The sequence below is a fragment of the Passer domesticus genome, chromosome 9, assembly GCF_036417665.1.
Source record: "Passer domesticus isolate bPasDom1 chromosome 9, bPasDom1.hap1, whole genome shotgun sequence".
Taxonomy (NCBI): Eukaryota; Metazoa; Chordata; class Aves; order Passeriformes; family Passeridae; genus Passer; species Passer domesticus.
This window is the reverse complement of record NC_087482.1, coordinates 17054998-17082242: the sequence shown is the minus strand read 5'-3', so window position 1 is coordinate 17082242 and position 27245 is coordinate 17054998. Positions and strand designations below refer to the sequence as shown.

The window sequence follows — 27245 nt, the reverse complement described above, 5'->3', positions numbered from 1 at the left end:
TGTCCTTGATTGTTGGCTGTCGGGACTGTATATCGGTTGTGAATAAATTTATATTTTATTTTTATTGAATTGGCTGGATCGATTTTTACCTATAACAGTACCCATGTATGGGGGCCTGCAGAATCTAAGCAGCATCTTCCTTGGCCAACAACAGACTGGAAAGGAAAAACCAGCATCACAAACCTGAGAGATGGAAAACTTTGGGCTGTTTGAGATCAAAAATGTCAACTAAAAATCTCGGTGGTGAAGAACAACCTTTCTCACAAGGATTCCAGTAGAATAAATGACACAGGTGTTGGAATAACAGCCAGTGCCCACAGCAAAGACAATTCCTTGGTGAGGAGGGTCCCACGGAGAGTCGGCTGAGTAACGACACTCACAGCCAATGTGGCTACATGTCATCCTCCTTTATTAAGCAACTTTGGCATAGTTATCCTCCTCTATACACTGTCTCCTGCCACTAATGCTTAATGCTCATTGGTTAAGTAGCTACATTCACACATACATCTTAATTACTGATTGGTTGTCACGCTATAAGCATCTTTAGCTAAGGTGTGCCAAATGAGCAGCTCCCACGATGTGCTTGGCCCATTTGGTTTCATCCTGGCACAATGCTCATTCTTCCTTGTTGCATCTATTTGAGGACAGTACATGGTCTATCTTGTTCCTGTTTGAGGACGGTACATGGTTTTCAGAGTAACTCTGTAATCTGCAGACCAGGGCTGTCCAATTCCCAAAGGGGAATATCATGGCCTTGTTCAGCCAAGAATCCTTCTACACCTTGGAATAAAAGGCAGTGCCCACTGCAAAGACATTTCCCTGTCCTGTGGGCTCCACAAACCACACATGAACATGGTGCTTTTCCTGAGTGCTTCCCAAAGATTCTGTGCAAGAAGCACTGGAGAAGTGCATGGGGCAAGAGTTCTGCAAGTGCCAGGCTCTTGTGCAGCAGAAAAGTCATAAAATATGAAAGATTCTAGCAACCCCAATAAATCCATCATTTATGGCTTGTAAATACTCCAGTGAATCTCAGTTACTTCAGGGCAAAAACAAACACAGGGCAAACTTGCCCAAGTATGGTTTCATCACAAGATTCCCGTTTGTCTGCTCCTGTCTGTGGGAGAAGACAAGGTTACAAGCTGTCCAGCTGAAGAAGGAAAGGAGGATCTACACTTCCCTGTCATATTTTCCTACTGACAAAGGAATTAAGACCAAGAATTTGGGTAATGGAGGAATAAGACTGGAGTATGGATTAGGGTTTACATCCTAAGATACTTCATTTGCTGAAATAGAAGCACTTTTGTTGTACATGGATCTCCTTGCTAAACCTCTTTGTCTTCAAACTCCCTTCCTCCATGGCAGAACTGAACAAGCACCATATGTCAGAGACTCAAGTTAAAAGCTCTGTGATGAGTTAGTTTTAATGGATCCGTTACCAGTCCGTGGGGTTGCTGTCATGAGGAGCTCAGGTGGCTTTTTGTTGAGATCAAAATCAATGAGCCATTTGTCCCAGCTCCACCTGTCCGGAGGCAGCACTGGCTCCACTGTGCCATTTCTAAATGAAAATTGAATCTCCTAAAGAAGCCAGGCCAAAATCACGAGGGAGTAGTCACAAAAACTAATTTAGGTAGTTTGCTGGGTATTGATCTAACAGCTACCAGCATCCCAAAGTCCAGGCTACCCTAAAAAAGGCTCTTTGCTCTGTAAGCAGCCTTTCAATTGGTAGTGTTTCATACCCATGCAGAAGAACAAAAAGCCACTTCCACTGTAGAAACATGAGCTGCAGCTATGCAGTAAGTTATGTTCAGTAGCTGACCTGCTGCTTTAGTTTTGAGGCAGGAGATACTGCCATAAAATTTCACAAGAAAATTTTCAAGTATCTAAAATATGCCGTGTTATGGTAGTTTCTACCTCCAATATTGCCTGCACATAGCTTAAGGAAGAAAGGTATTTACCAGCCATCATAGATGAAAAAAATTAAAATCCATAAAGGGCTTTCAAGGATATCAGAGCGATGGCCACCAGTCATTATCCAGCTTTGCAGGATTTCAGTTCAAAGTCAATCTAAACAAGCCAGCATATGTCTAGCAAGAAGGAAATCACAGTTCAGGTTTGCTCCTCCACCCAAGCTTTGTTATATCAAAGATGGATGGTATTCTTTTCCAGCTCTCAAGAGATGTGTCATAATGTACGAATAAACAAAATATCATGCATGGAAATATTTCATAGATTGTAGAAGTTCCTTTGAGGGGAGCTCCCCGGGAGTCCCCGGAGGGCCCCCTGGGCTGTGAGTTCGCTGGCAGCAGCAGGGACGCAAGGAGACTCCACACGGCTTCTGAGGGTGCTGATTAGATGAGGGTTTATTGGGGGACCCAGCCCCAGGAGTAACATGGTTTCAGAGGGAGAAGGGGGAAAGGGAAAGGGAGGGGGAGAGAGGGCGAGCCTAGGGGAGAGATGGGCCATGAGAGAATCTGGTTTTCCTCGCACAGCTTAAGAGGGAAATTCAAAGTGGGTGCGAAATAAGATTTGGGTCAATGGGATTGCAGATTCATGGGACTTCAGAGGAGGAACACAGCTTGGAATAAACCATATATTTTCAAGAGGTACATTTTCGAGACAGAGCATACAATTTGAATAAAATGCAACACCACAATAGATTAGTAAGATAGATAGATAGATAGATAGATAGATAGATAGATAGATAAGGCAGACAGAGATAGATGAATGCACATGCTTGTATCACTTTACAGAGAAAGGGATAGGGAAGTGACAGGTTATTCTTTTCCATACATGGGAAACAATCTTTTTCCCAGAAAAATCAGCTTCCTTCTTCAGTGACCACCAGGGTATCTGAAGACCCCACCAAGAAGGCCCTGTGATGCCTATGGCCTGTGCATCCAGCAAGTCAAGAAAGTAAGGCCGGCCTCTTAATACTAAAGAGGTTAAAGAGGTTTATTCTCGGTTTTTGGAGGCAAGAGGAACGAACTGAAGCCACTTAGTCTAAAATGCCTGCACAAGCACCAGTGCAAATCACAGCCAAAGGAAGGATGAAGCCAAGGTGTCCCACAACCACTGCCCAAGCAGCCAGAGATCCTCCTTCAACCCTGGCTGCATTGAAGCTCCACTGACTGCCAAGAAGAAAAGCGCCCTACTGAGAGCAAGCAAACTTAACCCTCTCCCATGACACAAATTTAGAAGGAAAAAAAATTTAAAATCCCTACACCACCAGACACAATTCCCAGTGAGAAGGGTTGGAACTCTCTGCCCCCCAGCACTTGCCCAGCAGGCAGGTTCACAAAGGTGCTGGGAGCTAAGCTGTGCCCTCCGAGGGAACAGAGCCAGCCTCCCTTCAGTGGGAGAAGGCGCGGCCTCAGCTGTAGCCCCGGGTGCCTGCGGTGGCCCAGGGCACGGCCATGGCTGTCAATGTGTTGGGCTGCAGCACAGGGCAGGCCGGAGCTCAGCAGCCTCAGCAGAGCCCAGGGCCGCGGCCCTTCCCTGCCGGGGCCCGAGCCTGGCCCGGCCCGGCCCGGCCTGAGCAGCCCGGACTGGCCCAGGGGATGGGCTGCGCCCGCCCGCTGTGCCCACAGGCTGGGCCCAAGCCTTTGCAAGAGGCTTTCTCCCAGCTTGGCAAAACCTCGGCCAAATGTCCCAATGCCGTGCTGAGAAGAGTAAAAAACCCCCTCAAATTTAACCCTGCTGCCCAACACATGAGGGATCCCTGCACACCTTAGGAGAGGCCAACAATACTCCTTTGTGCCTCATAAGGATTCCCTGCACCCCTCAACAGGGACTCCAAAATATCCCAGTGTGCCTCTTCAGGTCCAGGCCCAGATGATCCCCCACAAGGAAATGTGCCCTTAGCCCAGGGACGCTCAGCATGGGCTCCCTCATCCCCTCGGGGCCCCGCCACTGGGCACAGCAGCCCCTGCCTGGCTCCTGCCTGCTCACACCGTGGCCATCCACGGCTGCTCCTGGGCATGGAGCTCAGCCAGTGCTTTTGCCGGGTGGGCTTTGCTGCTGCTACCACATGCACATAGCTGCGAAAACTCTAATTCTTTATTTAAACATAAAATATGGGACAAGCTCTGCCCTGGCAGACAAGGGCTGCCCACCTTCATTCCTGGCCGGGGAACAAGACCAGGGGACTCAGGGGGAGAGGGTCTCGTTGAGGAGGGGTGGGTTTTGGGATGGCCTCATGGCGGGGATGCAGCCATGGCAAGGCAGACAGGGGCAGAAGTGAAGAACTGGGATAAAGTTTCAGGTTCTCATTGCCTCTGTTTTTAGGTGCGTCTTCTGAACATGCACAGGAGCACCTGTGAAGAGAGGAGGTGGCTGAGGCCCCAGCTGCCAGTGGCACACAGGGACCCTCGTGCACAGCAGGGCCCAGAGCTGGCAAGGCTCCCCAGCACGGCTGGAGCTGCTGGCACAGCTGGGCCCAGCTGGACAGCTGCCCCTCAAGGCCACGGCCAGCAGGGACGGCTCTGGGCAGGGTCCCTGGCCAGGAGTGGGCCCCAGATCGCCTCTGCCTTTCAAGGGCAACCTCGGCCCTGCTCTTTCTCCTCCCCACCTCCCTCTGCCTCTGCCCTGTGCCCCTGGGGCTGCTCTTGGCCAGGCAGCCTCAGTGGGAGCCAGCACGGGCTGCAGCCCCAGCGGGGCCCCCAGGACATGGCCCAGCAATTGAGAGGCCAATGGAAGCACTGGGCAGCAGCAGAACCCTCAGCAGAGTTATTTGGAGAACCAGGGACTGGCCACAGCTCCACTGCAAACTCTCTGGGAATATTACCTGACTATGAGCAGCCTTTAAAGGAAGCTGCTTGAGGCAGAGAATCGCAAAACACTCACCATTTTCTCATCCAGCAATACCAGATTCCAGCAGAGCACAAAAGCAGGCACAGTGCTGCACCAGCCACAATGACCATCAACTTAATCAAACAAGGTGTTCCCCAGGAGACCACTCTTATCATGCTTTTCCAAGTGTAGTCAGAATGTGTTGAGGTCTCGGCTGCATCTGTGGGAGCAATGGGGAGCGTGAGCCCATGCTGTGCTGCACTGCTGAAATGCAGCGTGGTGGATACGGGCAGGACGTCCTCACTCCCTGTTTCCTCCAGAGCTGGGGCCTGCAGGCACTTTGCTGCCCCTTGGCACAGGACTGCTCAGTACCCAAACCCCCTGAGCCTGCATGCCGTAATTCCTCTATGCTGTGCCCTTCTCTTCCAGGTAACACTTGTCAAAGAAATGGATAAGGACAAGGAAAATGGCCAGGATTTTGGAGCTGCTCCAGGGCCCTCTCTCCTGCAAAGAGCGGCCCCTCCAGATGTGCTCAGGGACTGGGAAATGGCAGGGGATCTTAGGCTGGGCATGGCCTGTGGTGCATGGATGCCTTCCCGCTGTGCCGGGCACGGCATGTCCAGATGTGCAGCCAAAGCCCCCGGCTGCTGAGTCCCAGGGGAAGCATGAGAGCAATGCATCCACCACTCTGGCTGTCCACACCACTCCGTTTTTGTTCCAGATGTTTGGAATGGTCCAGGGACTTACGAGCTCCTGTAGGTTTCTTCTTCCTTCTTGGAGGACCTTAAGAGAAACAGAGTTCCATTTCCCAGGAATGGATCTCACAAAACGAAGTCCCAGCCTGTGGGGTCAGCAGGGACACACTACTCACCCCTGCGATGGGAGCGGGGCTTGTGTGCAACATCCACCAAAGTCCTCCCTGCAGACACATCTGTAACACAACAGCCACAGAGCTTCTGTCATCTCTGCTGATCTGCACGGGCACCCCTGAGCCACAGGAGCAGTGAGGGGATCGCGCAGCGCAAGGGCACACACGTGCCTGGTTCTGTGCTGGCACCTGCAGCGCTGCCCCCCTGGCCAAGCTTTGGGCTCTGAGCTGGCAGCTCTCCCAGGGGGAAAGGCCTTGACCTACCCTCAGCATCTCCCAGAGGCTCAGTAATGGGTACAGGTTGGGAATTCAGATCGTCTTCATCAAAAGTATTATCTTCGTCATCAGGATCGTCTTCATCATCAGGTTCACCTGCAAAGGACGGACACAACAGCTCCTGTGACACTGTTGAAGATTCTCCTTCAGGCCCGAGTGGCAGTAAGGGCACCTGGGTGACTGGTGCCCTCCAAGGCACTCCCTCAGCTCTGCCTCCCACTCAGGAGCAGGGGCAGGGGGAGCACGTGCCTGCAGTGGCCCCACACTGGCATGGAAGGAGCCCCTTGCAGGGCAGTCGGGGCAGAAAAGACTCCCTGGAGCTGCCAGCAGCTCTAAACCCAGACACGGGCAGGGCCAGGGCTTGAAAGTGGCAGCAGGAGTAGCTCAGGCTCCCTGGGACAGGCAAAAGAGCTGCCAAAGGCTCAGCCCCGGGGCACAGCCCTGGGCCCGACCCCTTCCCTCTCTGCCCTCTCCCTGGCTGCAAAAAAGCACATGGAAAAACACAGTGACATTGCCCACAGGAGGAAGATGGACAGCTAAATGCTCCTTCCTCCCACTGACAGCAATCCTGTGGGATCACTGTTGGGTACAAGAGTAGAAATTTGGAGGCCAGGATTTCCAGAATCCATCAAACTTCAGAGGATCTTAAGGGAAATGACAGAGGAATATTACTCTGGACAATGATTACACTTGGACAATGATTGCTCTGTTAGCAAAGAGTTGCTGAAAACCTACCATCACCAAGCTCCAACATCCTTAAACTGTGCTTTAACAGTGTTTCCCAGTGATGGAAGTCACGTTCCCAGTCTAGAAAGGAGCACAGATGGGAACTGTTCCATGCTGTGCTGGGATCCCCTTGTATAGGGAACCGAGCACTGCAAGGGGGTCAGGTAATGCTGTGTGCCTGCACTGCCAAGCAGCAGAGAGGGCAGCTGAAGCCTTAGCAGGGCTCAGGCCCAGAGGCACAGCAATTACCTCCTGGGCCTGTGCCTGGCAGCGCCTCCCTTCCTGAGGCAGAGGCTGCCATAGAGCCACCGCTTCCTCCGGGAAACTCAGCCTTCAGCACAGGCTCTCGTTCCATGTCTGCAGAAAGGAGAAGGCAATGCTGGATCAAGTGTGGCTCTTCCCCAGTGGGAATGTGTCATCTTCAGGAGGCAATGCTTGTCTCAGTAATGGATAAGATCCAGGAGAAAGACCAGGTTATTGGGGCCGCTCCAGGGCCCTCCCTCCTCCAAAGAGCTGCCCCTCCAGATGTGCTCAGAGACAGGGAAATTGCAGGGGATCTCGGGGTGGGCATGGCCCATGGTGCAGTTTGGGCAGCCAGTCAGCTGATGCCAAATGCCTTCCTGCAGGAGCTGGGCAGAAGCTGCAGCCAGGCCAGGCTGGGAAACAGCCCTGCAGGGCATGAAAGCAGCAGCAGCAGCAGTGGGGCAGCGAGGCTGCCATGGATCCCTTCCCACTGTGCCAGGCACGGCGTGTCCAGATGTGCAGCCAAAGCCCCCGGCTGCTGAGTCCCAGGGGAAGCATGAGGGAAATGCACCCACCACGTTGTCTCTCCAGGTCACTCCCGATCCTGTCCATCTGTTTGGATGCCTCCAGGGACTTCCTGTCTCCTCTAGGTTTGTTCCTCCCTCTCGGAGGACCTTAAGAAAAGCATTTTCATTTCAGGTGAATGGATCCCAGTGAACCAGGGCTCAGCCTGTGGGGTCACCAGGCATACACTACTCACCCCTGCCATGGGAGCGGGGCTTGTGTGCAGCAACCAGGAAAGGAGCCTGAAAAGTCTTTCCTGCAGACACACCTGTAATTCAACAGCCACAGAAGCTCCTGTCACCTGCTTCCTGACAGGTTCTCAATGATTATTCTTTTAGCAACATTGACAACATACCTGCTGGAGGGTTAAGACCCTGGAAATCTTCATTAAGCCAAGCTGCTGGAGAAGCCTTCCTAGCATGCTCGTCTAGAGGGGAGCACAGATCAGATCAGAACCATTTCCATGGTGTGCTGAGATTCCCCTCTGCCTTAGAGAACTGGGCACTGCAAGGGGGTCGGGTAAGGCCTTGGCTGCCAGATGTCAGTGGACAAGGACAAAGGTGCACAGGGGTCTGGGGAGCTCTGGAATGGCTCTGGTCACTCTCCACCCTCTTTGCAGGCCCTGTGTAACATCCCTGGGGTGGTGGCTGGAGCCGCCCAGGCCCCGTGGGGGCTCTGTCCCTCCCACAGAGGAAACCCTCCCTAAAGCCCCAGGCAAAACCATCCCCAGCGCTTCCCGGGGAGCAGGGAGCGCTGTCCCGGGAAAGGGCAGCCAGGCTGCCGGCTCACCTGCTCGCCACACTTGCAGTGGAGCAGCCTGGGCAGCCCTGTCAGGCAGGGCCACGGCCAGGAGTAGTAGGAGGAAGAGGCGCAGAGCAAGGGCCATGGTGCCTTGCCCTCTGCCAGTCCCGCAGCTCTTGCTGCCACCGCTGTCCCGACACCGCTGTCCCAATGTCAGCACCGCTGCTGCCACCGCCGCTGCTGCCGCAACAGTTGTGCTCCAGGACTGACTGCTGGCTCCTTGTGCTGCTGTGCAACCACGGGGCTCTGGCACCTCTGGCACCTCTGTGACCTCAGAGCCTGCTGTGTCCTCAGCCTGCTGTGACCCCTGAGCCTGCTGTCACCTCATGGCTGGGGCAGAATTTTGTGGGAATGGATCTCAAGAGGTGCCCTTCCAGCAAGGAGAGTGTGTCCCTGCTGGTAGCTATGTGCAATCTAGCTCTTTTTCACAAGAAGTGAGTTATACAATATTGGACACGTGAGACATTTCATGGTTCTACATGCCAAAGCAATGTCATGTCCAAAATTCAGCTCACATTGGCCATTCCCACTATTGCAGGCAGCCCCAGCCCTGCCCCGCTCCCACCAAGTCCGTGCTGTGCGCTGTGCTGGCCTTTGACCCCTATTTCAAAAGTGGAGGACTTGATGCCATAGCTTACAAAAGTAATGCAACACAGGCCATCAGGGGAGCTGCACACTTTAGGCTATACCTTCAGCCATCCTAAAATCCCCCTGTGTGCCATCACAAGAGACCCCAGACCCCTGCTCAACTTACAGGTGTCCCTCGGCCCCTGCACACCTTTCCACATACAGTAAATTCCCTGCACAATTTTTGGGTGCCCCCAGCCTCTTGCACAGCACAGAGATGATCCAAAGCCCCTGCATGCCTTCAGAGGGACCGAAACATAAGACTCAGGGAGCAGCAACAGGGCTGAGCCATCTTCTGTGTGTGCTCACCACGTGGCCCTGGGTGAACAGATGAGGCTTGGGGGCAAATGGCCACTCTGCTCATAAGAGATCTGCGGGTGCCACAGGCTCAGGCTCAGTCTCTGTCTCTGGGCTCTGAGCTCACCCCTCAGGCTATGAAGGACTTCCTTCAGAGTCCAGCCTCATTCCATTGATCTCAAGGCAAGCACTTTCTAGGTGGTTTCCCTCTTTTCCTGGGCATGCCCCTGGACGGGGTCCAGGCCGAGATGATCCCACAGAAGGAAATGTGGCCTCAGCCCAGGGATGCTCAGCATGGGCTCCCCCATCCCCTCGGGGCCCCGCTGCTGGGCACAGCAGCCCCTGCCTGGCTCCTGCCTGCCCACACCGTGGCCATCCACGGCTGCTCCTGGGCACGGAGCTCAGCCAGTGCTGGTGCCTGGTGGGCTTTGCTGCTGCTACCACCTGGACATAGTTGTGACAACTCCAACTCTTTATTTAAACATAAAATGTGGGCAAACCCTGCCCTGCCAGACAAGGGCTGCCCACCTTCAGTCTTGGCTGGGGAACAGGACCAGGGGGCTCAGGGGCAGAGGGTCTCATTGAGGAGGGGTGGGTTTTGGGACGGCCTCATGATGTTGATGCAGCCACAGCAGGGCAGATAGGGGCAGAAGCGAAGACCTGGCATAAACTGTCAACTTCTCATTGCTTCTGCTTTTCTGCTTGTATTCTGAATATGCACTGGAGCACCTGTGTAGAGAGGAGGTGGCTGAGGCCCCAGCTGCCAGTGGCACACAGGGACCCTCCTGCATAGCAGGGCCCAGAGCTGATTTGGGAAGTGCTGTGCTGCCCCATTTCTTCAGCCCCACTAGCTGCCCACACCCACAGTGGCACTGGGCCGCCCCCAGAAAACTGTCGAATCTGGGCTGTGGCTGCAGGGCACAGCTGCTCTACAGCACAGCTGGACTGCCTTGGGGGTAGGACTGCCCTGAGGGTAGGGACAAGGAACAGGGTGAGGTCTGCTCTATGTTTTCCTAAGCTGATTATTCTACAGACCATCAGGGGCAGGCCAACACTGCACTAAAGGCATACACCAACTTACAAACCTGGCAGGGTCCCAGGGCAGGATCCAATCTTTAGCCAATTGGGAGAAACTGAGGGTGGAACACCAGGCGGGGAATACAAGGTTTAAACCAATTGGGGATTACAGGGGAGGGGAAGAACTTAAACAAACCAATGGGGTTCCGAAGGATACAAAATTGATAGGAAAATTTCTAGAGCAAGGGGCAGGCTTGGAGAGGGACTGACATGCAATGGGAGGAGGAACAGTGAACAAAAGGGCAGGTCTTTGGGGAGATGGACAAGCGGGGCAAAACCAACATCACAGGGGGGAACGGAGCAACCCATTGGTAATAAAATACGCTATAACAATAGAAAATAAGGGGAGGGGTATAAAACTGACTGCTAGGACTGAATTACAATCAAAGACCTGAACTGCAGTGGGGAAGCTCTGATTCAAGGTTCAGTTGAGCACTTCCAAATTATTTCCTGGCAGAAACAGATAGCCAAACTTGCCCTTATCACATGCAAACAGAGGGTTCCTCAACAGCAAGCCATTCTGAGGCTTTTCTGGGAATGGGGAAGACGTGTTGTGGTGCCAGGTGCATCTGTGGGAGCAATGGGGAGCGTGAGCCCGTGCTGTGCTGCACTGCTGAGCTGGCAGCACGGTGGATACGGGCAGGACGTTCTCTGTTTCCCCCAGAGCTGGGGCCTGCAGGCACCTTGCCGGCCCTGGGCACAGGCTGTGCCAGCCAACAAAGCCCAGCAGGCCGAGAGGAGAGCCCGGGGGCAGCGCAGCTGCTTGGGCAGTGGCTGCTGCCAGGGACACGGGCCAAAGCCATCCCTGAGCAGCCACTGCCACCCCTGGCCCTCCCTGCCCCGTGACAGCTCCCCCAGCCCCAGGGGACAGACTGTCAAAAACTCCACAGCCAGCAAAGAGATTGTCCCAGGAATTGTGTGCTGCTTTTCTTCCCTCCAGTTGTAAATCCCTCAGACTGCTGTAAATGCCCACACGTGGTCTGATCAACCCCTATGCTTTTCCAGTCTCCTCTCAGAAATTCTGCAACAAAGCCACTAACAAATTCTAGGTTACATCTGTGAATTGCATGCTACACTTTTCTTCATGTTTTTCCCAATACCAGGAAGTTTCTATATAAAGTAATGCCCTTGAGAATCTCTGATTCTTTTCAGGTTTTATTTTATTAAGACAGACGAAACAGCCTTATTGGTTTTAGTTTTGGCAGGTCTGTTTTTTTTCTCCGCATGATGGTTTACTTATTATCTACATTTAAGCTTGTTTTTATTTATGGGATTTTTATTCCCCAAGCAGTAATTTTGACAGTCTTTTGTTCACTTCTTAGTTGATGTTCCATAGATGAACAGTTTGGACTCTTTTTTTATAGGAATATAAAGATCTCAGAAAGCTCTATTTTTAATTTTGATAACATTCTCTCTCCCTGCTCCTAGCTTTTACAATGATGGTTTTTGAAACATCACTGAGGATAGGTAGAGTTATTTGGGAAATAACCAATAGGCTTGGCTTAACGTGGGTATTGGATTATTATTTTCAGTGCTATAAACCTACATTGCTTCAAGGTTCACACCACGGTCCTGATTTGTGGCTCACTGCATGGATACCTGCCTGAATTAAAAGAATGTTTGTGAGGCAGCTGAAGAGCTTAGACCTCAGAGATTAAAATTCCTGGGAGGAGGAGGTGGAGGAAGAAAGGATAAAATCCTGATTCAAAGGGTTTTTTCTCACTTCTAGTATGCCAGAAGTATGGTAGACTACACCTGTCTTCAGATGTCATTTACTTACAGAACAACTCTCTACAGTGCCAGACTCCAGGAGAAATGACTGAACACTTTGCCTCCCAATGTATCAGATTTAATTCTAGTGAGAGGTAGGCCTTAATTACAGTCCGATTAGAGCAAATCAACACAGCAGTCTTGCCATTGTGAGAGTGGCAAGAGGAATTTGCTTGTGAACAGATGAATATGTCCCACTCAGTAATGAACAAAATTTGCCCTGACTTGGAAGAAAGTAGACAAGGAGCAATGCAGTATTTGGGTTTTATTCAGGGATAAATGGGGCAAGAAGCTGTAACAACTTACCTGTTTTACAGAACACAAGTACTGATATGGACAATAATGAACCCACATGAAGGGATCTTCAGGACATTCCTTTATTTCTCTAACCAGGAATGGGCAGCAAAATGCTGGCATTTATCTGAACTGGAAGCCGTGTTGCTCTCCTGTTTCTCCTTGAGCATACTTTGTGTTATTTGCAGACTTCACTTCCCAGCCCATCAATCCTCTCGTGGCCAATTGCTAAACGGCACAAGTACCAAAATACAGGTGCCAGCATAATCAGCCCAGCACTAATGCAGCACTGCTTTGATGGTGCACAGGAGCACAGAATGGCTTGGCTTGGAAGGGACATTTAAAGGCCATCAATCCCAATGGCCTGCAGTGAGCAGGGACACCTTGAACTAGGTCAGGTTGCTCAGAGCAGGAGCTTGAATGTCTGCAGGGATGGATGTCCACCTGTCTGGGCAACCTTTGCCAAGGTTTAATAAGCAATAGTGTAAAATATGTGTTTCTTTCATCTAATCTGAATTGACCATTTTTTAGATTAAAACCATTCCCCCTCGGTCTGGTCACAAAAGGCTCTACTAAAAATTCTGTCCCATCTGTTTACAAGCCCCCATAAGGCCCTGAAAGGCAGCAATCAGGTGTCCCTGGAGTCTTCTCTCTTCCAGGCTGAACACTGCCAGCTCTCCCAGCCTGTCTCCAAAGCAGAAGGGCTCCAGCCCTCAGAGCATTTTGTCCCTCCTCTGGACTAGATCCAACAGGACCATGTCCTTCCTTTCTTGGGGACCCAGGGCTGGATGCAGTACTCTGTCGTGGGAGAGACCGAGACACTACAAAGCAACACAGTCCATTTCCAGAAGGCTTCAAACCCTGTTTTTATTCTAGCCTGCATGCTTTTTCTCCATTCTTACAAAGCTCTTAACTTTACACTTTATTCATTGGTCACGAGAGACAAGCAAAATGCTTATTGAAATAGGGAGTTGCAGGTTTCTCTTATTTATTCTTCTTTCTTGGTTTTCATATCAAAAACATTGGTAGGAAATTCTTTCAGGGGTAAACATGGATCCTCTTATCAAACTTCTCGATGGCTCACAGAAATCACTATAAAACCCCTTCCAGAGTACTCCCAGTAGGGTCTCACCTGAGCGGAGGTGGGGAATCACCTCCTTCAACCTGCTGGGCACTCTCCTTTGGATGCACATGGCTGCCTCACGTCCAGCCTCTCATCTAGCTGCAACACCAAGTCTTTCTCGGCAGGTCTGCTCTGCATCCCTTCATGCCTCAACCTGTGAGATCAGCTGAGCTGGGACTGTGTCACAGCCCTTGGGCAGAGCAGCTGGGCAGGATGAGCTCCCTTCCGAAGAAGGCAGATCCAGCTCCAAAAGCAATTCCACCCTGGCCATGAGGTCACAGAAGGCTGTGAGATCACAGAGGTCACAGAGGCCCGTGGTTGCACAGCAGCACAAGGAGCCAGCAGTCAGTCCTTGAGCACAACTGTTGCGGCAGCATTGGCGGTGGCAGCAGCGGTGCTGACCTTGGGACAGCGGTGTCAGGACAGCCGTGGCAGCAAGAGCTGCGGGACTGGCAGAGGGCAAGGCACCATGGCCCTTGCTCTGCGCCTCTCCCTCCTGCTGCTCCTGGCCGTGGCCCTGCCTGCCTGGGCTGCCCAGGCTGCTCCACTCCAAGTGTGGCGAGCAGGTGAGCCGGCAGCCTGGCTCCCCTTTCCCGGCACAGCGCTCCCTGCTCCCCGGGATGTGCTAGGGAGGGTTTCCTCTGTGGGAGGGAGAGAGCACCAATGGTCCCTGGGCTCCTCCAGCCACCCCTCCAGGGATGTTGCACAGGGCCTGCAAAGAGGGTGGAGAGTGACCAGAGCCATTCCAGAGTTCCCCAGGCCCCTGTGCAGCTTTGGCCTTGTCCATTGATATCTGGCAGCCAAGGCCTTACCTGACCCCCTTGCAGTGCCCAGTTCTCTAAGGGAGAGGGGAATCCCAGCACACCATGGAAATGGGTTCTGATCTGATCTGTGCTCCCCTCTAGATGAGCATGCTAGGAAGGCTTCTCCAGCAGCTTGGCTTAATGAAGATTTCCAGGGTCTTAACCCTCCAGCAGGTATGTTGTCAATGTTGCTAAAAGAATAATCATTGAGAACCTGTCAGGAAGCAGGTGACAGGAGCTTCTGTGGCTGTTGAATTACAGGTGTGTCTGCAGGAAAGACTTTTCAGGCTCCTTTCCTGGTTGCTGCACACAAGCCCCGCTCCCATGGCAGGGGTGAGTAGTGTATGCCTGGTGACCCCACAGGCTGAGCCCTGGTTCACTGGGATCCATTCACCTGAAATGCAAATGCTTTTCTTAAGGTCCTCTGAGAGGGAGGAACAAACCTAGAGGAGACAGGAAGTCCCTGGAGGCATCCAAACAGATGGACAGGATCTGGAGTGACCTGGAGAGACAACGTGGTGGGTGCATTTCCCTCATGCTTCCCCTGGGACTCAGCAGCCAGGGGCTTTGGCTGCACATCTGGACATGCCATGCCCAGCACAGTGGGAAGGGATCCATGGCAGCCTCGCTGCCCCGCTGCTGCTGCTGCTGCTGCTTTGACACCCTGCAGGGCTGTTTCCCAGTCTGGCCTGGCTGCAGCTTCTGCCCAGCCTCTGCAGGAAGGCATTTGGCATCAGCTGACAGGGAGCCCAAACTGCACCATGGGGCCATGCCCACCCTGAGATCCCCTGCAATTTCCCAGTCTCTGAGTGCATCTGGAGGGGCCGCTCTTTGGAGGAGGCAGGGCCCTGGTCTTTCTCCTGGATCTTATCCATTACTGAGACAAGCATTGCCTCCTGAAGATGCCACATTCCCATTGGGAAACAACCCCACCTGATTCAGCTGTCCTTTTTCCTTTCTGCAGACATGGAAGGAGAGCCTGTGCTGAAGGCTGAGTTTCCCGGAGGAAGCAGTGGCTCTATGGCAGCCTCTGCCTCAGGAAGGGAGGCGCTGCCAGGCACAGGCCCAGGAGGTAATTGCTGTGCCTCTGGGCCTGAGCCCTGCTGAGGCTTCAGCTGCCCTCTCTGCTGCTTGGCAGTGCAGGCACACAGCATTACCTGACCCCCTTGCAGTGCTCGGTTCCCTATACAAGGGGATCCCAGCACAGCATGGAACAGTTCCCATCTGTGCTCCTTTCTAGACTGGGAACGTGACTTCCATCACTGGGAAACACTGTTAAAGCACAGTTTAAGGATGTTGGAGCTTGGTGATGGTAGGTTTTCAGCAACTCTTTGCTAACAGAGCAATCATTGTCCAAGTGTAATCATTGTCCAGAGTAATATTCCTCTGTCATTTCCCTTAAGATCCTCTGAAGTTTGATGGATTCTGGAAATCCTGGCCTCCAAATTTCTACTCTTGTACCCAACAGTGATCCCACAGGATTGCTGTCAGTGGGAGGAAGGAGCAGTCCAACTTCCTCCCGTGTGCAATGGCAGTGTGTCCTTCCATGTGCTTTTTTGCAGCCAGGGAGGAGAGCACAGAGGGAAGGGGCCGGGCCCAGGGCTGTGCCCCGGGGCTGAGCCTTTGGCAGCTCCTTTGCCAGCCCCAGGGAGCCTGAGCTGCTCCTGCTGCCACTGCCAATACCTGGCCCTGCCCGTGTCTGGGTTTAGAGCTGCTGGCAGCTCCAGGGAGTCCTTTCTGCCCTGACTGTCCGGCAAAGGGATCCTTCCATCCCAGTGTGGGGCCACTGCAGGCACGTGCTCCCCCTGCCCCTGCTCCTGAGTGGGAGGCAGAGCTGAGGGAGTGCCTTGGAGGGCACCAATCACCCAGGTGCCCTTACTGCCACTCGGGCCTGAAGGAGAATCTTCAACAGTGTCACAGGAGCTGTTGTGTCCATCCTTTGCAGGTGAACCTGATGATGAAGACGATCCTGATGACGAAGATAATACTTTTGATGAAGACGATCTGAATTCCCAACCTGTACCCATTACTGAGCCTCTGGGAGATGCTGAGGGTAGGTCAAGGCCTTTCCCCCTGGGAGAGCTGCCAGCTCAGAGCCCAAAGCTTGGCCAGGGGGGCATCGCTGCAGGTGCCAGCACAGAACCAGGCACGTGTGTGCCCTTGCGCTGCGCGATCCCCTCACTGCTCCTGTGGCTCAGGGGTGCCCGTGTAGATCAGCAGAGATGACAGAAGCTTCTGTGGCTGTTGTGTTACAGGTGTGTCTGCAGGGAGGACTTTGGTGGATGTTGCACACAAGCCCCGCTCCCATGGCAGGGGTGAGTAGTGTGTCCCTGCTGACCCCACAGGCTGGGACTTCGTTTTGTGAGATCCATTCCTGGGAAATGGAACTCTGTTTCTCTTAAGGTCCTCCAAGAAGGAAGAAGAAACCTACAGGAGCTCGTAAGTCCCTGGACCATTCCAAACATCTGGAACAAAAACAGAGTGGCGTGGACAGCCAGCTTAGTGGGTGCATTTCCCTCAGCCTTCCCCTGGGACTCAGCAGCCGGGGGCTTTGGCTGCACATGTGGACACACCGTGCCCAGCACAGCGGGAAGACATCAATGCACCACCGGCCATGCACACCCTAAGATCCCCTGCAATTTCCCAGTCTCTGCGCACATCTGGAGGGGCCGCTCTTTGCAGGAGAGAGGGCCCTGGAGCAGCTCCAAAATCCTGACCATTTTCCTTGTCGTTATCCATTTCTTTGACAAGTGTTAGTTGGAACAGAAGGGCACAGCATAGAGGAATTATGGCATGCAGGGTCAGGGGTTTGGGTACTGAGCAGTCCTGTGCCAAGGGGCAGCAAGATGCCTGCACGCTCCAGCTCTGGAGGAAACAGGGAGTGAGGAGGTCCTGCCCATATCCACCACGCTGCATTTCAGCAGTGCAGCACAGCAGGGGCTCACGCTCCCCATTGCTCCCACAGATGCAGCCGAGACCTCAACAGATTCTGACTACACTTGGAATAGCATGAGAAGAGTTTTCTGCTGGGGAACACCTTGTTTGATTAAGTTGATGGTCATTGTGGCTGGTGCAGCACTGTGCCTGCTTTTGTGCTCTGCCGGAATCTGGTATTGCTGGAAGAGAAAACGGTGAGTGGTTTGCGATTCTCTGCCTCAAACAGCTTCCTTTACAGGCTGCTCATAGTCAGGGAATTTTCCCAGAGAGTTTGCAGTGGAGCTGTGGCCAGTCCCTGGTTGTCCAGACATCTCTGCTGAGGGTTCTGCTGCTGCCCAGTGCTTTCATTGGCCTCTTAATTGCTGGGCCTTGTCCTGGGGCCCCGCTGGGTCTGCAGCCCGTGCTGGCTCCCACTGAGGCTGCCTGGCCAAGAGCAGCCCCAGGGGCACAGGGCAGAGGCAGAGGGAGATGGGGAGGAGAAAGAGCAGGGCCGAGGTTGCCCTTGAAAGGCAGAGGCGCTCTGGGGCCCGCTCCTGGCCAGGGACCCTGCCCAGAGCCGTGCCCTGCTGGCCGGGGCCTTGAGGGGCAGCTGTCCAGCTGGGCCCAGCTGTGCCAGCAGCTCCAGCCGTGCTGGGGAGCCTTGCCAGCTCTGGGCCCTGCTGTGCACGAGGCTCCCTGTGTGCCACTGGCAGCTGGGGCCTCAGCCACCTCCTCTCTTCACAGGTGCTCCTGTGCGTCACCAGCAGATGGGCCTAACAACACAGACAGCGGGAGCTTGACAGTTTATCCCAGCTCTCCACTTCTGCCCCTATCTGCCCTGCCATGGCTGCAGCAGCGTCAGGAGGCCATTCCAAAACCCATCCTTCCACGAGACCCTCTGCCCCTGAGCCCCCTGGTCCTGTTCCCTGGCCAGGAATGAAGGTGGGCATCCCCTGTCTGCCAGGGCAGGGCTTGGCCCATATTTCATATTTAAATAAAAGAATAAAGTTTTCACAACTATGTCTGTGTGGTAGGGGAAGCAAAGCCCACCCGGCACCAGCACTGGCTGAGCTCCATGCCCAGGAGCAGCCGTGGATGCCCACAGTGTGGGCAGGCAGGAACCAGGCAGGGGCTGCTGTGCCCAGCGGCGGGGCCCCGAAGGGAAGGGGGAGCCCATGCTGAGCGTCCCTGGGCTGAGGGCACATTTCCTTCCGTGGCATCATCTGGGCCTGGACGTGAAGAGGCACAAAGGGATATTTTGGGGTCCCTGCAGAGGCGTGCAGGGATCCCTCATGAGGCACAAAGGAGTATTGATGGCCTCTCCTAAGGTGTGCAGGGATCCCTCATGCGGTGGGCAGCAGGGTTAAATTTGAGGGGTTTTTTTGCTCTTCTCAGCAAGCACAGGGACACTTGGCCGAGGTTTTGCCAAGCTGGGAGAAAGCCTCTTGCAAAGGCTTGGGCCCAGCCTGTGGGCACAGCGGGCGGGCGCAGCCCATCCCCTGGGCCAGTCCGGGCTGCTCAGGCCGGGCCGGGCCGGGCCAGGCTCGGGCCCCGGCAGGGAAGGGCCGCGGCCCTCGGCTCTGCTGAGGCTGCTGAGCTCCGGCCTGCCCTGTGCTGCAGCCCAACACATTGACCGCTATGGCCGTGCCCTGGGCCACTGCAGGCACCCGGGGCTACAGCTGAGGCCGTGCCTTCTCCCACTGAAGGGAGGCTGGCTCTGTTCCCTCGGAGGGCACAGCTTAGCTCCCAGCACCTTTGTGAACCTGCCTGCCGGGCAAGTGCTGGAGGGCAGAGAGTTCCAACCCTTCTGTCGTGGTTTGGCCCAGAAATGTGTTTCTGGAAAGGTCTAAGTCGGGCCAATCAGTGGCCAAATTCAAAATTGGCATGTGATTTGGCCACTGAGGATCTGGCTACGCCTCTGAGAACACACGTGGGTTAAAAGCAGGAGATTGCCAGAGAACTTCCTCTTTGGGAACCCGGCGTTGGTGAGTAAGGTCTGGCCTCTCCCCTGCCGAGCTGCGTCTGGGTGGTTGAGGGGGAGGCCATGACAGGGAGGAGGCCGGGAGCCCCAAAAGGTGCAGAGGTGGAAGAGAACATGCAGGGGTTGATGAGAATTGAGATGTCTGGGCAGCCCCCCCGGAGAGAGAGACAGAGATTGTGCTGGCAACTCAGCCGGCCAGAAGCGGGGGATGCGGCAGAGAGGTGCCTGGCAGCTCTGGGAGTCCTGGACAGGCAGAAGTGAAGATTTTAACCCCTTTGTAGACTAATAGAAACCTTGCAAATACTGAATCCTCCTGAATCAGGATGAGGTGAGAGAGAGATGAGAGATGAGCAAGCGTGAAGAAAGCTGGAAGAGGAGAGAAGAATCCTGAGTGTAAGAGATGATGGAGTGGCCTTAGGCTGGACTCTTTCTTGTATAGCCATGGACAGACCCGTGTTTTTTCCCCGTGACCCAGAGACTGTATTTAGGGGGAGGCAACACCCGGGAGTCAAGAGTGAAGCAGCGGCTTGAACAGAAACAACTGAAGAAAGTGTGAGATGCCCTCTGTCTCCACGGAGAGGAAGATCTCTGCTCATGAGGCCCCTCGGGGGCCTCACAGGGGGTGAAATGTGGGGGGGACTGGTGTCCCAAAGTTGAAACTGTTCATGAGGCCCCTCGGCCCCAGGGGGTGAAATTTGGGGGGGACTGGTGTCCCGAAGTTGAGAGACTGCTGCTTCTAGAAGTAGGTGAAGCATCTTTAAACGGGGAGCCCTAAAAGCAGTCCTGGCCCGTGTCCAGTGGTGAGAGCACTGGACATGGGGGGGGAGAAGTCACGAGGGCCGATGTTCTCTGGGTGGGGCCATGGATGATGCGGAAGCACAGGAGGTTTCAATTGTGCTTCCGGGGGAGGCCTATGAGGCAAGGGGGGACTCCTCTCTCCCTGATGGATTTGAGGGTTGATAATTTGAGGGATGGTAAATCTGTGGAGAAAAGGGAGGGGGAGGAGGAAAGTATCTGGAAGGTTTTCATTTTTAGCTTGGTATGTGTTCCTTTTTAGATTTGTAATAAATAAAGTGTTGTGTTTTTCCCTCCATCCCCGAATGGGAGCCTGCTTTGTTCTGTTCCCGGGTAACATCTCACAGCAACCCTTTTGGAAATATATCCTTCATGGGGGCCCTGGCATTGTGCCAGGGTCAAACCATGACACCTTCTCACTGGGAAGTGTGGCTGGTGGTGTAGGGATTTTAAATTTTTTTCCCTCTAAATTTGTGTCCTGCCAGAGGGTTAAGTTTGCTTGCTCTCAGTAGGGCGCTTTTATTCTTGGCAGTCAGTGGGGTTTTAATGCAGCCAGGGTTGAAGGAGGATCTCTGGCTGCTTGGGCTATGGTTGTGGGACACCTTGGCTTCATCCTTCCTTTGGCTGTTATTTGCACTGGTGCTTGTGCAGGCATTTTACAGTAACTGGCTTCAGTTTGTTCCTCTTGGTACCAAAAACCGAGAATAAACCTCTTTAACACCACTGAACTATTAAGAGGCAGGCCTCACTTTCTTGACTTGCTGGATGCACAGGCCATAGGCATCACAGGGCCTTCTTGGTGGGGTCTTCAGATACCCTGGTGGGCACTGAAGAAGGAAGCTGAATTTTCTGGGAAAAAGTTTCCCATGTGTGGAAAAGAATAACCTGTCACTTCCCCATCCCTTTCTATACAAAGTGATACAGGCAAGTGCATTCATCTATCTCTATCTGCCTTGTCAATCCATTTATCTATCTATCTATCTATCTATCTATCTATCTATCTATCTATCTCTCTCTCTATCTATCTATCATCTATCTATCATCTATCTATCTTAATAGTCTATTGTGGTGTTGCATTTTATTCAAATTGTATGCTCTGTCTCAAAAATGTAGCTCTCGAAAATATATGGTTTATTCCAAGCTGTGTTCCTCCCCTAAAGTCCCATGAATCTACAATCCCATTTGCCCAGACCTTATTTCGCACCTACATTGAATTTCCCTCTTAAACTGTGTGAGGAAGACCAGATTCTCTCATGGCCCATCTCTCCCCTGCCCTCGTCCTCTCTCCCTCTCCCTTTCCCTTTCCCCCTTCTCCCTCTTAAATCATGTTACTCCCGGGGCTGGCACCCCCAATAAACCCTCATCTAATCAGCACCCTCAGAAGCCGTGTGGAGTCTCCTTGTGTGCCTGCTGCTGCCAGCGAACTTACAGCCCAGGGGACTCCCCGGGGAGCTCCCCTGCAAGGAACTGCTACAATCTATGAAATATTTCTAAGCATGATATTTTGTTTATTCGTAAATTATGACACATCTCTTGAGAGCTGGAAAAGAAAACCATCCATCTTTGATATAGAAAAGCTTGGGTGGAGGAGCAGAGATGATCTGTGATTTCCTTCTTGCTAGACATATGCTGGCTTGTTTAGATTGACTTTCAACTGAAATCCTACAAAGCTGGAAAATGACTGGTGGCCATCACTCTGATATCCTTAAAAGCCCTTTATTTCATTTTAATTTTTTTCATCTATGATGGCTGGTAAATACCTTTCTTCCTTAAGCTATGTGCAGGCAATATTGGAGGTAGAAACTACCATAACACGGCATATTTTAGATACTTGAAAATTTTCTTGTGAAATTTTATGGCAGTATCTCCTGCCTCAAAACTAAAGCAGCAGGTCAGCTACTGAACATAACTTACTGCATAGCTGCAGCTCATGTTTCTACAGTGGAAGTGGCTTTTTGTTCTTCTGCATGGGTATGAAACACTACCAATTGAAAGGCTGCTTACAGAGCAAAGAGCCTTTTTTAGGGTAGCCTGGACTTTGGGATGCTGGTAGCTGTTAGATCAATACCCAGCAAACTACCTAAATTAGTTTTTGTGACTACTCCCTCGTGATTTTGGCCTGGCTTCTTTAGGAGATTCAATTTTCATTTAGAAATGGCACAGTGGAGCCAGTGCTGCCTCCGGACAGGTGGAGCTGGGACAAATGGCTCATTGATTTTGATCTCAACAAAAAGCCACCTGAGCTCCTCATGACAGCAACCCCACGGACTGGTAACGGATCCATTAAAACTAACTCATCACAGAGCTTTTAACTTGAGTCTCTGACATATGGTGCTTGTTCAGTTCTGCCATGGAGGAAGGGAGTTTGAAGACAAAGAGGTTTAGCAAGGAGATCCATGTACAACAAAAGTGCTTCTATTTCAGCAAATGAAGTATCTTAGGATGTAAACCCTAATCCATACTCCAGTCTTATTCCTCCATTACCCAAATTCTTGGTCTTAATTCCTTTGTCAGTAGGAAAATATGACAGGGAAGTGTAGATCCTCCTTTCCTTCTTCAGCTGGACAGCTTGTAACCTTGTCTTCTCCCACAGACAGGAGCAGACAAACGGGAATCTTGTGATGAAACCATACTTGGGCAAGTTTGCCCTGTGTTTGTTTTTGCCCTGAAGTAACTGAGATTCACTGGAGTATTTACAAGCCATAAATGATGGATTTATTGGGGTTGCTAGAATCTTTCATATTTTATGACTTTTCTGCTGCACAAGAGCCTGGCACTTGCAGAACTCTTGCCCCATGCACTTCTCCAGTGCTTCTTGCACAGAATCTTTGGGAAGCACTCAGGAAAAGCACCATGTTCATGTGTGGTTTGTGGAGCCCACAGGACAGGGAAATGTCTTTGCAGTGGGCACTGCCTTTTATTCCAAGGTGTAGAAGGATTCTTGGCTGAACAAGGCCATGATATTCCCCTTTGGGAATTGGACAGCCCTGGTCTGCAGATTACAGAGTTACTCTGAAAACCATGTACCGTCCTCAAACAGGAACAAGATAGACCATGTACTGTCCTCAAATAGATGCAACAAGGAAGAATGAGCATTGTGCCAGGATGAAACCAAATGGGCCAAGCACATCGTGGGAGCTGCTCATTTGGCACACCTTAGCTAAAGATGCTTATAGCGTGACAACCAATCAGTAATTAAGATGTATGTGTGAATGTAGCTACTTAACCAATGAGCATTAAGCATTAGTGGCAGGAGACAGTGTATAGAGGAGGATAACTATGCCAAAGTTGCTTAATAAAGGAGGATGACATGTAGCCACATTGGCTGTGAGTGTCGTTACTCAGCCGACTCTCCGTGGGACCCTCCTCACCAAGGAATTGTCTTTGCTGTGGGCACTGGCTGTTATTCCAACACCTGTGTCATTTATTCTACTGGAATCCTTGTGAGAAAGGTTGTTCTTCACCACCGAGATTTTTAGTTGACATTTTTGATCTCAAACAGCCCAAAGTTTTCCATCTCTCAGGTTTGTGATGCTGGTTTTTCCTTTCCAGTCTGTTGTTGGCCAAGGAAGATGCTGCTTAGATTCTGCAGGCCCCCATACATGGGTACTGTTATAGGTAAAAATCGATCCAGCCAATTCAATAAAAATAAAATATAAATTTATTCACAACCGATATACAGTCCCGACAGCCAACAATCAAGGACAGCACCGACCCCGGGATGGAAGCTGGGTGAACACAGATCCACCTTCTATCACACCCAATCCCCCCTGTTCACCAATGCCGCTTGGCAGAATCCTTTCTTATACTCTTTTTCTAGCCCGTGGCAGAGTCCCTTTGTCTTCCCTCAGGGTTCTTCACATTCATGGTGCCTCTATTCTCCGTCCTGTGCTGGACAGAACCTTGTCCGGGAACTGATGTGTATCCACTCTTCGGTTACCGGAATCCCGTATGCAGATGTATGTCCTTGATGGTCCCCTCTGTCTAAGATGAACATCTCCATGGGCCATCATCGCTGGGCCTCCTCCTGTTCACACCAGTGAGAACGACAATCTCCTGTGCCGGCTGGGTTCACTTCCTATGTTAATGACACTCCTCCTACCCGACTGCCAGCTGCGGTTTCCTCAGCCTGTGAAGCAATCCCCTCTTCCCTTGCTACTGTGATTTCAAGGCTTGATATTTTATTCTTATATATATATATATATATATATATATTCTCTCTGCACAAATTACCATAATACACATAACAATTACCAAGATGAAAATTCTTCAGTTCTCCACAGCAGCCCAGTTATCCACAGGAGGGCCATCCATGAGCAGCTCCAAAAATCCAAGGGATTCTAACAGATGAATTTCTGTCCCTCAGGAAGGCAGGGCTGGGTCTGAAGTAAAGGGTCTGACCCTGCACCCACCTTTGCATGGCAGCAGCTGTCCCACACTTTGTGCAAGGCACAAAACATGTGCCACTCTTAATTCAGCACTGGCTTAGTCAGTCTTATAAAGTTCTAATAAAAGCTCCGACTGGGCAAAAAATTATTTGTATTTTAGTTGTTTGGGGGTTTTGGGTTTTTTGGTTTGGTTTTTTGGGTTTGTTTTTTTTTTTTTTTTTTTGTTAGTTGTTGTTTGTTTTGTTTTTTTTGGGTTTTTTTTTCATGGTTCTTTGCTTTGGCGCTCAAAAATCATGGAGGAAGAGGCAGATTTTCTGTTCAACTTGCCTGTCAGTATGCAGGGGGCATGAAAAGAAGGTCAGTTTTTCACCAGCTGGTTAAGGAGCTCTAAAAGCAATTGTGCTGTCCCTAATCAGGGGGTGGGGGCACTGCTAACAGCCTGGATTGTCCCCACCTGTGTTCCCCTCCTTACCAAAGTGCTGTGTAGATCCAGAGCCTTGTGCCTTGGCCCAATGGTGCAAAAATCCCTCCAACATCCCTCAGATTGCAAAAATAAAGGCTTTGTGCTCATTAAGATGAAAAGCTGTATGGGTGGCCTGTAGCTAATGTTCTTTTGTTGCCTGGACCCCAGTCAGTGCTCACACCTAAATGACTGACCAGCCCCAAGCTGCTCTTAAGACTGATTTGATCAAAGGCACTGAAGCTCTGTTGAGTGCCAATTCTCCAGGAAAACAAGCACAGGAACTTGGATAATGTTGGTGGCAAAAGCATATTACAGAATGGTACCAATTCCAGCCTTTATTTTGCCTTCTTTTGCTGCCATGCATCAAACTGTGTCAGACTCATCACTGACCTGGGTTCTTCCAGGATGGGGTGTGCAAGGATGATCCCTCAGCTCATGTGTGGACCTGGTGTGCACCAGGCCAGAGACGTGACTGTCATCCATAGCCAGCCCCTGTCTGCCAAGAGAACAGGGAGCTGCAGCTCTGAGGAACTCAGGGGTGAGGCAGCAAACAGCCCAAATGCCTAGTTTATATCAGTTACTGGTCAGGAGGATTTACTGCTGAGAGATTTTTATCTTCCTACCCAGAGCTGGAATAAAAGAACCCTGGCAGTTTGCTTTAGCTGTGAAGAGACTCTCTTCAACAGGTTCCAGCTCTGCTGCTTGTTTCAATTAAAAGCAGAGCCAAACTCTTCTGTTGGTCACATCAAACCAACATAAGTTTCAGGAGTCTGTGAAAGACATTAGAGGGTCAACATTATTTTATTTTATTATACTTACAGTCTTCTAATTCAGCCATGGGATACTTAGGCCATCACTGACTATATCAAATAACGGGAAAAAGCACTGGAAAAGAAGTTTTATTACAACTAAGTTTTAAAATCTAATGAATGAACTTCATAACAAAAACTATCTTGCAAGGATACAGTAATTTAAACATCTCAAAGCTCTTTGATAATGGAGCCCTGAACCCCAGTCATGTGCAGTGCAGCCTTAGCTGTCCCTTTGAGGCCAGAGAACTGCCAAGGCTCAGGGCTGGGATGAGCCTTTGTCCAAAAGGGGCTCCAAGACTGATTGGGAATCAATCCAGAGCAGGGCTCACACAAAGAGCAAAGTCTCAAGGCCAAAGCCGAACCTTCATCACATTGGATTTGTTTTAACACAGATCTGGAGCAAATTTTGCTTCACTGCAACACCACTGTTACCATGAAATTTTACACAAGCTACTAAAAAAGCACTGTCCTGTTCTGTCGTGAGCTGTGCTGCCCAAATGATGTACAGAAGTTTCTCTGCCTCTGCCCTGTGCTCTTGGCCAGGCAGCCTCAGTGGGAGCTGATGTTAAAGGAAAGGGCACATGAGTGAGCTCTTGGCACATGGACCTCGATTATTTTGTCAGGAAATGCACACAGAGCATTTGCCTTCAGCATGCTGTAGAATCTTCAAACTGTCATTCACCAGCTTTCTGATATAAGCGATGTCACAACCCCAAAGCAGAAGGGAGCACAGACCAGACCCATTTCCATGGTGTGCTGGGATCCCCCTGTGTCTTGGGGAAGTGGGCACTGCAAGGGGGTTGGGTAAGGCCTTGGCTGCCAGATGTCAGTGGACAAGGCCAAAGCTGCACAGGGGCCTGGGGAGCTCTGGGTAAGCTCTGGTCACTCTCCACCCTCTTTGCAGGCCCTGTGCAACATCCCTGGATGGGTGGCTGGAGCAGCCCCAGGCCCGTAGGGGCTCTCTCTCTCCCACAGAGGAAACCCTCCCCAAAGCCCTGGGTAAAACCATCCCCAGCACTTCCCAGGGAGCAGGGAGCACTGCGGGAGGCCAGAGTAGCTTCCCCAGGCAGGTGCTGTCGGGGTGCCTGCAGCACCAAAAGCGTCTCCGCTTCGGGCAGCCTTGACAACTCCCCCAGCCCAGCAGACGCCTGAGCCCGGATGGAGTAATGACAGCCTCACCAGACAGACGAGGGCACTCTTGGCTTGGCAGATCCAGCAGGGTTTGTTTAGGGAAGATCCAGGGCTCCAGGTGGGGTGAGGCTGAGGAGAACAAACAGGAGCACAAGCTCTGATGAAGGGAACCAGGGGCCAAGAGCAAGCATCAGGGGATGGGCCAGGGTATATCACTGGGGGAAGGTAGGAGGGGTCAGGGTACAAATCATGCAATGGGGAAGGGAGTCAGGGGAGGAGTTGAAATGGGGTGACTGGGGGTCCACCAGTGGGGGAGCAGAGAGGGGGTGGTTTCCCAGGGAAAGCCAGTGGGGGAAGAGGGGGCACAGAACTCTCTAGAACAGGGGGATGAACAGCACATTAACAACCAGAGACTCCTGGGGATTTGTGCCAGCCTCTCACTCTAACTAAACAGCACTGTCCTCCCAGGGCATTCCAGCCCCATCATTCCCATGACTGTCTT

At 51.9% G+C, this 27245-nt stretch overlaps 2 long non-coding RNA genes across 2 annotated transcripts; one reads left to right on the top strand and one right to left on the bottom strand.

The window, feature by feature from the left end:
• The first annotated feature begins 15506 nt into the window (after positions 1 to 15506).
• LOC135307255 (uncharacterized) lies at positions 15507 to 18081 on the top strand. Its single transcript, XR_010367965.1, has 4 exons — positions 15507 to 15569; positions 16203 to 16310; positions 16513 to 17388; positions 17918 to 18081. It is a non-coding gene; the product is annotated as an uncharacterized LOC135307255 (long non-coding RNA).
• Positions 18082 to 24590: 6509 nt separating this feature from the next.
• Positions 24591 to 26920, bottom strand: LOC135307254 (uncharacterized). Its single transcript, XR_010367964.1, has 4 exons — positions 26792 to 26920; positions 25620 to 25685; positions 25191 to 25296; positions 24591 to 24664 (listed from the first exon to the last, which is right to left on the bottom strand). It is a non-coding gene; the product is annotated as an uncharacterized LOC135307254 (long non-coding RNA).
• Between the last annotated feature and the right edge of the window lie 325 nt (positions 26921 to 27245).